The sequence below is a fragment of the Hylobates moloch genome, unplaced genomic scaffold (assembly GCF_009828535.3).
Source record: "Hylobates moloch isolate HMO894 unplaced genomic scaffold, HMol_V3 SCAFFOLD_2, whole genome shotgun sequence".
Classification (NCBI taxonomy): Eukaryota; Metazoa; Chordata; class Mammalia; order Primates; family Hylobatidae; genus Hylobates; species Hylobates moloch.
Window position 1 is genome coordinate 110,829,077 of NW_026652277.1, and position 12,500 is coordinate 110,841,576.

The 12,500-nt window shown below is 38.1% G+C and overlaps 1 pseudogene; it reads right to left on the reverse strand.

Moving 5' to 3' along the window:
• Positions 1-475: 475 nt before the first annotated feature.
• LOC116469807 (COP9 signalosome complex subunit 5-like) lies at positions 476-9,172 on the reverse strand (annotated as a pseudogene).
• Between the last annotated feature and the right edge of the window lie 3,328 nt (positions 9,173-12,500).

A 12,500-nucleotide genomic window follows, 5' to 3' on the forward strand; every position in this document is an offset into this window, starting at 1 on the left:
CTAAAGCTTAATCCAGTATTTGTTTTGTTATTAAAACTCATTAGCTATCCAATATTTTAAAATTAGAAGTCAGGACTAATATAAAAACCCTCCTCAAAAGTTATAAGGTCCTGAAAAATTATGAGAATAAGTGTGGTCAGTAATTTCAATGCTCGGATACAACCTTGACAAAAGAGTACTTGATAATGAAGTCTTGTTTCTCCAATCTTTCAAAAAAGGGAGAGAAATTAGAGGGAAAAAAAACCTAAGTCAAAAGGTGGCTAATGTAGACCAATGAATTTGTGCAAAAAAAGAGAAGCCCAAAAAAAAGCCCTTTTAAAAAAATTTTTAAAGAGTTTTATTACAGGATGTTAGTATTCAAGACAAGTCAGAGCACCTTATACTTTTAATCAGATTTTGAGTAATTAGTTTTAAAGTGTTACTTGAGTATTTTTCTCATATTGTCTTTTGGGCAAAAGTGCTTCTCAGTGACTGTTTAAGAGATGTTACTCTGATCAAACAGTTTATCCTTAATAACTGGAGACATCAATCCATGGATAGCTTCTATTGTAGTTTTACTCCTGTCTCTGTTGGCTTTGGCAAGTTTGTCTTCTGATTTTCGATCATGTGTTTCTAAACCCAACAATGAAACTCAGTGTACCCGCCCAATATTTATTCCACAGAAGCTCAAGCAATTTGCAACCCAAAGAGAATTTGAAATACAAGACTTCTAAGACATAATATTGTTTGCATTGTACAACAACATCTTCTATTTTATTAAGCGGGATAGTCTGGTACTCAGAAGGTCCTTCATCAGGAGGTTTGTAGCCCTTTGAGTATGCCCTAAAGGCATCAAGATTCACTTTCCCTGCAGATATTGTTCTTGTTGGATCAATCACCACTGCTGTAAATGGTTCCCGGACCCACTTATTGAGCAGCTGAGTACTAACATGATGTCAGAAAGCCAGCAGCCATGGCCAGGGTGCCTATAATACCATCCGATTGCATTTTTAAGGCGGCCAACCTTTTTGGCATTTTCTATGTATGTGGCCACGTACTCACATGTGGCAGCCTGAGCATTTTCTCGGGTTTCAGTGCCCTCCACAGGCAAAGTAAAGCTGCCCGTAATAATCGTGGTTTCACCATCTACCTTTCCTGGCATCAAACGCATCACTTCCAAGTTGCCCTCTGACCTGGCATGCATCATCATCTTCAGTAGAGCTAATGCTGAGATTTTGCAGTACTTTAAAGTAATGGTGATTGTTAACCCAGGGCTTTGCTGCCAGGATTTCATGCTGCTGCTTCTTGTCATATTTGTAGCTTTCATGGATACTCTGAGCTTCTTGCATGTTGTTGGCCAGTTCCCAGGTTTTTTGGACCATACAGCTTCTGGATGTCACCATCGCTGAGGAATCAAAATCGTCACCTCTATAACCAAGATGCAACTTTAGCTCCCTAGATCTCTGTGTGTGGGCTTCGGACCCTACACACCACAGGAGAAAACTCTTTTTTTAAATTTTTATTTGTATCATTTATTTATTTATTTATTGAGATGGACTCTCCCTCTGTCACCCAGGCTGGAGTGCAGTGGCATGATCTCAGCTCACTGCAGCCTCCTCCTCCTGGTTTCAAGTGATTCTCCTGCCCCAGCCCCCCGAGTAGCTGGGATTACAGGCGCACACCACCATGCCCGGCTAATTTTTTGTATTTTTATTAGAGACGGGTTTCACCATGTTGGCCAGGCTGGTCTCAAACTCCTGACCTCAGGTGATCTGCCTGCTCCGGCCTCCCAAAGTGCTCGGATTACAGGCGTGAGCCACCACATCTGGCCAGGAGCAAACTCTTAACTAGATTCTCGAGACAGCCATAACACCTTTAATTTTTTTTGTAATGAGTCTTTCACTTAAGTCATTTGGAGCAAGTAAATTTTGGCAGCATCACTTTAATTTCAAAATCAGTAACTGTATATTTTTAAAATGTTATTATCTATTTTACAAAAGACACTATTTTATTATGTGTGATATGATTATCTTTTAATTGAATACTAGAAATTTAGCTATGTGACTTGCAACTGATTTTTATAGCATTATTTCTATAGTTAAAAACATCTAAAGGCCAATTTTCCTGCTGTATTCAACTGATGAGTCAATCACCCGGACATGCATAACCTCATAAAGAATCTACTGAAACAATTTCACATTTACCTCTCTGCATTTTTGCAGTATACACTGGTGAGAAATCTCCCAAACACCTGAGGATAGCTTAGTTTCACAGTAAGTCAAAGAAAAGGTACGTAGCAAGTGTTGAGTGTTATATAAACTAAGGTTTATTTGCATTGTATTCAAGCAGTAAATGCATGGGATATATAAATAATATATATTTAGTATATTAATCCTCTTTAGTAGGAAAGGCAGCCATTCAGGCAAACCATCTTTAGTAGAGTAGATAAAATGAAGGCTGGGTGGACAATGTTGGTTGCCTGCTCCATAGCCATTGCTTCTTATTATAGCCTTGTTTCTTACTTGTGCACCCTGCTATTGCTTAGTTATTAGGCAGCCATCTGTTTCATTGTTCCCTCCTCAGCTCCAGGGGCAAAATGTTGATTAGCTTAAGCCAATCAGAATAATCCCATTCCATTGACAATATTAGTGTAGAGTGATACGTGATAAAAACCAGGCCAATAAGAAGATAGAGGCATGTGCTAGAAAAATTTTTTTTCTAAAAATATACAAATTGGGCATTCATTCTATTCTGAGTATTCTCACTTGAGTTTGAGATGCCTGAATCTGCCACAGCTATATATTCGGCTAAGATTTCCCTCCTAGGCCGGGCGCGGTGGCTCACGCTTGTAATCCCAGCACTTTGGGAGGCCGAGGCGGGCGGATCACCAGGTCAGGAGATCGAGACCACGGAGAAACCTTGTCTCTACTAAAAATACAAAAAAAATTAGTCGGGCGTGGTGGCGGGCGCCTGTAGTCCCAGCTACTCGGAGAGGCTGAGGCAGGAGAATGGCGTGAACCCAGGAGGCGGAGCTTGGAGTGAGCCGAGATTGTGCCACTGCACTCCAGCCTGGGCGACAGAGCGAGACTCCGTCTCAAAAAAAAAAAAAAAAAAAAGATTTCCCTCCTAAGAACACCTCATGTCAAAGATACCCCCAGTCTCATCTACCTCACATGACAAATGAATGTAATAAAAATAAATTGCTCTTATTGACATCATTCAAAGACAAATTTGCATGTGTAGACTCACAAAATCTATGAAATTATTCTTACAGGGAAAATTAAGAAATTGTAGCAGGCAATGGAGGAGATAGTTAAGTGATTTTATAATACAAGCATCCTGGCCTTTTCATAAACTTGAGTCTATGTATCTGTTTGTTTGCTTGTTTTATTTTTTAAAATATTTTCCCCTAAGTCTTCTTTATTTCCTTTCTTGCATAGGCTTTTCTCATAACTTGGATTGATTCTTTCCATGCCTTTCTCCATGCTCATACAAGGATATTATTTGCACACATAAAGGGATTATGGTTGGAAGAGTTTGTTGTTCTTAAATCTCATTGTGCTTATCAAAAGGGGATCATATATTTGATTTCATGCCATTTGCTTTTCTAACAAATTGTACATACCTACAAATAATCAGATGGCAATATAATGGCCTGAAAAATTATTCCAAAATGGATATTAACAGTAATTTCCCTGTTTAAGAATGTTGAGAATGTTTCCTTTTTCCCCACACTTATAAATACAGCTACAGTAAAATTTTTTGTTCACATGTACTTATGTTCACAGGCACTTCTATCAAGGATAAATTTTTATAGGTGGAATTACTGGGTAAAAAGTATAGGACACACACACACGTTTAGTTGACTATAGAATACATCTTATGGGATTGCTTACCAAAGGGACTACTATCTTTCTGAGATTATCCTTTTGGATTTCATTGTACTATTTCATTTGCAGAGCCAAATAAAAAAAAATAGAAAGAAAAACTGAGTTTACAATACCATGCTTCGGGTTCCTCAATTCTGGAATTGCATCATGTTAGGTATCTCAGGACTAGATTATTTTGCAACCACTACTTTGCTACAGTGATACCACAACTCATCACAGCTTTATATTGTTATTTTATTTAAAAACAAGCTGACCTCAAAGCTTTTTGGTATTTATTAATTTCTTCTCATTTACAAAAGAGGCAAAATAAAGTACTCATGGTTGACAAACAGTTCAGTTTCTGTTCTCTTCAATTTAAAAGTCAGCATTCAGAATTGACACTGTGCTCCTAGGAGGTATCTATTTTTCTGAAGAGACAGTTGTGTAACATCAGTGGGCAGACCTGAAGTGGAATTGGCAGTATTTCTTTTCTTTTTCTTTTTCTTTTTTTTTTTTTAGATGGAGTCTCCCCCTGTCTCCAGGCTGGAGTACAGTGGCCGGATCTCGGCTCACTGCAAGCTCCGCCTCCCCGATTCAAGGGATTCTCCTGCCTCAGCCTCCCGAGTAGCTGGGATTACAGGCGCGTGCACGCCCAGCTAGTTATTGTATTTTTAGTACAGATGGGTTTTCCCGTGTTAGCCAGGATGGTCTCAATCTCCTGACCTTGTGATCCGCCCACCTTGGCCTCCCAAAGCGCTGGGATTACAGGCATGAGCCACCGCACCCGGCCAGAATTGGCATAATAGGTTGCTTTGGTAAAGCAGGAGGACATAAAGATAGTTAGACTGGAGTCCAAGGAAGCTCTTTACCAGTTTTTTCCTTCTGTCTAGAACTTGAGACTAGCAGACACATAATCACAGTTGGCATTCACCCAGATACTACTGGCAAAGAGGCTTCAGATGGAGCATCTCTCCCCCCTCGCGAGAAGCAGCCATGTTGGCAGGCTACCACATAGAGGGTTGCCTCCCTCTTCTATCCACTCCTTAGACAGAGATCAGTTTCATCTGTCAGGCTGGCAACTTTAATATGCACAGAAATCCACATGAAAATCAGAGATTGTGAAGGATCTTCATTAGCAAGTGACCCCAGGGAGAGGAAACTTTTAGAAGACACAGGACATAGCATAGTGTGGAAAATCGAAGCGATATGGTTGTTGAAAGTGCTCATTACTAATGCTGAAGCGACTTATGCTACATTAAATGAAATACAAGACCAAGGTATATGAACAAAGTTAGGGAAAATGGAATTAGCACTTCACTCATAATACTGTTCAGTCCAGTCTGTGGTTATCTTTCCAGCAGATTCTCTTAATGAAATTATGGCTAAAATTGAATCTGCCTGATGTCAGAATATCTTGGAGTATGAAAGAGAATCATTCACTACATAATGCCCTGTTGAGCATAACAGGCAAAGGAATATTAACCCTAACAGTTTTCAATATTGACTTAGCTGTCAGAGAGCCCTGAATTATAGGAGAAACTTTGCCATTATCTACTCAAAACCCAGGGAACTGACACCCTTTGTCTCTTTCTTTCTCAACTAGTATAATTCAAATATTTCTTAAAATTACAAAGATAAAATACAATGATTCAGGTAATCTCCAGGAGGTATTTATAGGTTATCTAAATTCATTCTGACATCTCTACGCAATGAATTACACAAAATATTAAAAGCCACAGTTTTTAACAGGGGGTCTAGGTCAAGGCAAAATTGTATGTTATATGCAGGAGACAATAGAGAGCAGCAGTTCAGATTTCAGAGTCGGGAGCAAGTCAATCTCAGTTAAAATTCCAGTTTCATCATTTATTTGCCATGAAACTTTAAACGAATACCCTTTCTGTGTCATGATTTCCTTATCTGCAGAATGTGGTTGAGAATAATTATAACACCTACATTAGAGACTGTTGTGAAGCTATAAGACAATGTTACAGGTACCCAGTAAATCTTAGCAAGTATCATTTGACTATTTGTCTTCCATCCTCCATTGCTTAAATACATGATTACTTGTATCACCATCAACAGCTGTAAGAAGAAAGGTCAAGAAAGTCCCCATTTTTCTCTTAGAATTTAAGTCAATGTGTTACCTTTCTCAGTGCTATTTAACTCTTGAGGATTTTCTTTTATTCTTTCTTTCTCCAATTGTACAGTTAAGGGCTTTATCATCTGCCACAGATATGGCAGTAGCTATAAATGAATTGAGAAGGTATTTCAGGCCCAGAAATATGATTTTTGTATCACAGGGTAGATAGCCGTGGTCTACCAATTTCACCTAAACATGTCACCTGCATTCTACAAATACTCAAATAAACTAAAGCAGATATCAAAGCAATAAAAATTAAAGACTCATATGTGTTTTGTTTTCTGAAAAAAAAAAAAAAAAAAAAAACTTCTGAAATGCTTGCCAATAGAAGATTTTTATTTATGCTCCTTTATCTAAACTTTTCATATTCTTTTAATTCCATATAAATGGACGTTATCAATCAGTTCTACCTTCCCTTTTCTTCAGGTCTCAAAAAGATCTAGAAAAAATAAAACAAAAAAAATTAATTAACAGAAATATCACCAAAAGTAATAACTTTCCAGTTTCAAAATATACTTAAGCTACATTTTCTTCACATTTTTATTAAATTTACCTCTTTTTTGCTATCTACATCTGCATGTTCAGATGCAGTAGCCACTTAACTTCACATAACTGCTCCCTGCTTAAAATATGGCTAGTTCAAGTTGAGATCTAATTGAGTGTAAGTTGCACACCAGCTTTCACAAACTTAATTTGAAAAAAAGGATGTAAAATATATGGTTAATTTTTATATTGATAATATATTGAATGATGATATTTGAGATAGTTTGAGTTAAATAAAATATATTACAAAATTAATTTCACTTTTACTTTTTAAAATTGTGGTTACTGAAAAATTGAACAGCATATGGGTTTATTTCTGTTGAGTGACGCTGCTCAAGACTTATAGAAGGCAAACATTCTAGGGGCCAAAAAAAACACTATAATTTTAGAAATAAAAATTTACTTTAGAAATTTAAATCCAGAATTTCAGTTCTAAATGTAATGCAGTATTGCTCTTGCTAAGGACAACTAGGGAAAACAGATTTATTATGGGTAATAAGACTCAAAATTAAAACCAAAAAAAGTCTGTTTGAAGGTATCAGAGAGCTACTGAGACAAACAGCACTTGAAAGAGGAGAATCTTAGTAGGAAGGCCAATGCAGAGATGTGAGCTGAAATTCAAGAGTTAGAGACCCCTGTGGCCTCTGCTAGGAAGGAAGGCAAGAAAGCCAACAGAGCTTCTGGTAATCTTAAAGAGATGAACAGACAAGAGTTGGAGTACAGGATTGCCAAACATCTAGGACTTGAGATCCACGATCTTGGAGATGTGGGAATGAAAAGGAACTAAGCCCAATACTAGTGGATTTCCACTTTAGTTGTCGGTCAAATTATTAAACTGTTCAAGGGCAAAGGACTATTATGTTGGTGCAAGAGTAATTCCGGTTTTTGCCATTAAAAGTAATAGCAAAAAACCACAATTACTTTTGCACCAACATAATACAATGTAAATCACAGTCTCTAAAATGTAGTATAATAAAGACTACAGGTTCCCTATTGGAATCCTTGGAGGACCACACCATATTGTGAAGAACCAGAGTTTGATGGAATATTGGTAGATAGAGCCCCCACTATATGCATCTGCCAGAGGAGAATGGACTTTCTGTAAATATAGCACCTTTTAGAGTCTCTAAATTTTTTTAGACACAATGTTAGTTCCTAAATTAAAAATTACTAAGCATTTTAAGAGACAGGACCCAAGGGACAAAAAGTATACCTAATCAACAGATGTATAGATGACCCGGTTAGTGAAGTTATCAGATATGAAATTTGATTTATATGCCTAAAGCATAAATGAAAGATACAGAAATAATCAAATGGAAACTCTATAACTAAAAATGCAATTACAGAATTTAGAATCTCAATAGATGGGTTTAATAGCAGGAGATAGGATTATGAACTCTAAAATAGGTCAGTGGGAAATACTGGGATTACTCAGTGAGCAAAGATGATGGAAAGTGTGCAAAAGAGGCTAAGATGCATATAGTCCTCAGTAAAATATTCCAATAAGAAATATCATCAGATTCCTGGAAGAGGAGGAGAGAGACAACAGGCAGTAATCACATTCAAACAGACACTGGCTGAGAATTTTCCAAAACTGTCAAAAGATATCAACCTCAGAAGCCAAGAAGCCCTACAAAACTGACTAAGATAAATATGAAGAAATCACATTAGGTACATCATAGGAAAACTTTGGACAAAAAAAGACTGACGGATAAGCTTAAATGCATGGGGGTTCAGAAGTGGGGGGCAAGAACTAGCAGACAGCTCATTTGCTAGAAGAAGAAAAAAATACAACTTGGTAAATTGTGAAGCTGGATGAAATTAGGCATCAAAAGAGTCTTGCAAAGCTCATAATTCAACATCTTTGGAAAGGTTGCTGCAGATTAACATATGCCACATGCAACCCTCAAACTAATCCACAAAGAGAAATGGTCAGTTAGCTGTAACAAATTATAGTAATTACAAGGGTGCCTAAGGTTGTTAGTTCTGTGCTAACTATGGGGGCAACATCTATCAGAACAAAAGAGCAATAATAAGTGGAAATTTTTAAAGATGGTTCATTTTTAAAACTGTTTTATTAGACCTTAACATTGTTCATAATTTTAGCTTCAGTTACCAATAGACAATGTTGAAAAATTCTTTTGAGAGTTGTAAAAGTAGAGCTGCTATTGTAATGATACAACCCTACTTCCTGTTTATATAAACACAATACACTGAATAGATCAGCCTTATAAACAATATTATCACCTAAATAATTTATAAACTACAAAATTGTGCCAGTTACTTCTATTTATATTTGTTCACATCTTCCTCTACTTCTCCTTTGTCACCAGTGATAAAGGTGAGAAGAGTGACTATTTGCTGCAGTATATACATACAAACTAAAACAGATCACAGCAGGAAGATGCCTCTATCAAGTATCACTGAGAAACTCCAATAATAGAGAATAAGTAGAAAGGGCAAGATGCTCATAGCCATGTGTGCATATTGCCAGTCATTGTATACTGTAAGTGTATTGGTTCCATCACTGCCTGATGTACTTTGAGACCTAGACCATATGGTCTATTGTGAGCTGAATTCACTTTTCTGTGGACTAACCTCTTATGATGTCAACAATCTTCAACACTTCTTCCTCAGCCATTTTTTCACTCATACATTCATTTATTTTGCAGATATTTATTGAATACCCACTATGTGACAGGTACTATTCTTTTATTTTTATTTTTTTTTGAAACAGAGTCTCACTCTGTCACACAGGCTGGAGTGCAGTGGTGCAATCCTGGCTCACTGCAGCCTCCGCCTCCCAGGTTCAAGCGATTCTCCTGCCTCAGCCTCCTGAGTAGCTGGGACTACAGGTGCCCATCACCACTCCTGGCTCATTTTTGTATTTTTAGTAGAGATGGGGTTTCACCATGTTGGCAAATCTGGTCTCGAACTCTTGACCTCAGGTGATCCACCCACCTTGGCCTCCCAAAATGCTGGGATTACAGGCTGAGCCACCACAGCCAGCTTGACAGGGACTATTCCATGTATGGTGCCTAGATGGAAGAGACAAGGTAATTAAATAACTAATGATAAGGAGAAAAATTAGGTAGGGAAGAGACCAGAAACTGATGGGATGCAATTTTAGGTAGATTAGCTAAAGAAGATAATAGTAAGATGAGAAAGTTAAAGATGGCCAAAGTAAGGAATGGAGAATTTGGGGGTGAGAATACCAGGCAGAGATTCCAACAAATACAAGGGCCATAGATCAGGAGGAGTGCTGATATGTTCAAGAACAAGGAAGCCCATGAGACTGGAGCAGAGGGAGATAGGGGAATATATTGGGAGATGTGATCAGCAAGGGAACTAGGAGCAAGTTCATAAAGGGTCTTATTAGGTCATTTAAAAACTTTGGTTTTTACTCTACATGAGATGGGAAGCCACTGGAGAATGCTGAGCAGAGGGGTTATGTGACTGAAGGTAGACTGTAAGGGAAGACTCTGGCTGTGTGGAAGACATACATTGAAAGAGGCTAAGCGTGGGAGTAGGAAGACAAGTTAAGAGGCTGTTATAATAATCCAGGCATAAGATAATGATACATCAATTTCACGTGGTACTATAGCAGATGGTGAGAGAACATTGGGTTTATTTTACAAATTCTATTCATGAATTCCATTCTATTTATTTATTCTATTTATTCATTTATTTATTCCTTATAAAATAAACCCAAAGGAGCTCATTCTCTCCTTTGACCATGAGAGAACACAGCAAAAAGCCAACATCTAGGAACCAGAAACCAGGCTCTCACCAGACACTGAATCTACCAACACATTGATCATAAACTTCTCAGTCTCCAGAACGTGAGAAAAATATTTCTATTGTTTATAAGCTGCCCAGATTATGGTATTTTATTATAGCAGTCCAAATGGACTAAGACACCCAAAGAGCCAACAGATTTTACTGATGGATTAGCTATAAGGAATGAAAAAAGTTAAGGATGACCATAAGGTTTTTTGTCTAAATAGCCAGGGGAAATGTAGTAGGCATCAACTAAAGTAGAGATTGTGGAAGAGCAGATTTGGTGAATCTCAGTTCTGGACATGTTAAGTTTGAGATATTGAATACATATTTAAGTGGTGAATCTTATTCTGTGTTTCCTATGGCAAGGAAAAGTTTAAAAGTGAAACTAATTTAAAAGTAAGTATTCTGTAATTTTTCACTATTAATTATCTAGATTCAGTCATGTGTGGTGGCTCATGCCTGTTATCCCAGATGCTCAGGAGACTGAGATGGGAGGATCCCTTGAGCCCAGGAGTTCAACTCTGCAGCCAGCTATGGTGGCATCACTGAACCCCAGTCTGGGCAACAGAGTGAGACCCTGACTCAGAAAAAACTTACTTAGATTCATAGTGTGACTTGTTGGAAGATACACACCTTTTCTATGCCAGAAAAGAAATCCATAAAACCTAATGTTGATTATTCATAGAACTTTATGGTTTTGAAGACATGATGTGGAATAATCAAATGGCTTCCCGCTATGGATATATTAAGGTAAATAAATTATCTTTCTCTGAAGTTACACATTTTGTATTATGTAAATCTGCAGTTGCCAGTCACCATCACTCTGATTGCATTTCATTCTACCATAGAGGACTATGAGGGCAACTCACAGCCGGAAGGAATGCTGAGAGGTGGAGGGCAGAGTTTGATGTCCTGTGCCAGCCTTAACTAAAACAAACTTCACACCTGTAATACCAGCACTTTGGGAGGCCGAGGTGGGCGGATCACAAGGTCAGGAGATCGAGACCATCCTGGCTAACACGGTGAAACCCCGTCTCTACTAAAAATGCAAAAAATTAGCCGGGCTTGGTGGCGGGCGCCTGTAGTCCCAGCTACTCAGGAGGCTGATGCAGGAGAATGGCTTGAACCCTGGGGGGCAGAGCCTGCAGTGAGCCGAGATAGCGCCACTGCACTCCAGCCTGGGCGACAGCGAGACTCCGTCTCAAAACAAACAAACAAACAAACAAACAAACTTCACCCCAGGAGTTCACAGTTACCTGAGTCAATAAATTCCTTTTATTAAAAAAAAAATAGACTATTTTGAACTGGACATCTCTCATATGAAACAATACAAATGAAAAATATTTTATAAAAAAATCAAGTCTTTTAGAGATTAATTCATTTCCACATGTAAAAATGGAGGCATATCAAAATGATAACATTTATTTTGCTGATTTTTTTTTCAGAATTTCTTTGAGGAACAACTAAGATTGTGCAGTATAAAAATATCCACTAATTTTGAAACAAAAATTTATTAATAGTTTATTCTTACTCTTCTTAGAGCCAACCTTCAACTATCCATGTAAATGGAAGACAAAACTACTGAAGATAAAATTGATATCCCCAGGAAAATTCTAAATCTACACTGAAATCAACTACTTTCATTCCCTAAGTATTTTCTGTAGAAATTCCAAGTTATGTGTGAGTAGTATTTCCATAATTTAACCAACTTCTTGTAGTCATCCTTCTTTTGTTGAAAAGACCAAATCTAAAATTGAAGTGACTATGGAGAGAAAACCCAAGTTCACTGACCACGTAAATTCTATAATTTGCCTTGCATAATTAGGAATTTATTATATTAACAATCAGGAGCCCAGAAAACATTCCAGGAGAAATTGAGTTAAAATTAAATCAGTAAGGCCAGGCACGGTGGCTCACGCCTGTAATCCCAGCACTTTGGGAGGCCGAGGTGGGCAGATCATGAGGCCAGGAGATCAAGACCATCCTGGCTAACACGGTGAAACCCCATCTCTACTAAAAATACAAAAAATTAGCCGGGCGTGGTGGCGGGCGCCTGTAGTCCCAGCTACTCAGGAGGGTGAGGCAGAAGAATGGCCTGAACCCGGGAGGCAGAGCTTGCAGTGAGCAGAGATGGTGCCACTGCACTCCACCCTGGGTGACAGAGCGAGACTTCATCTCAACCACAA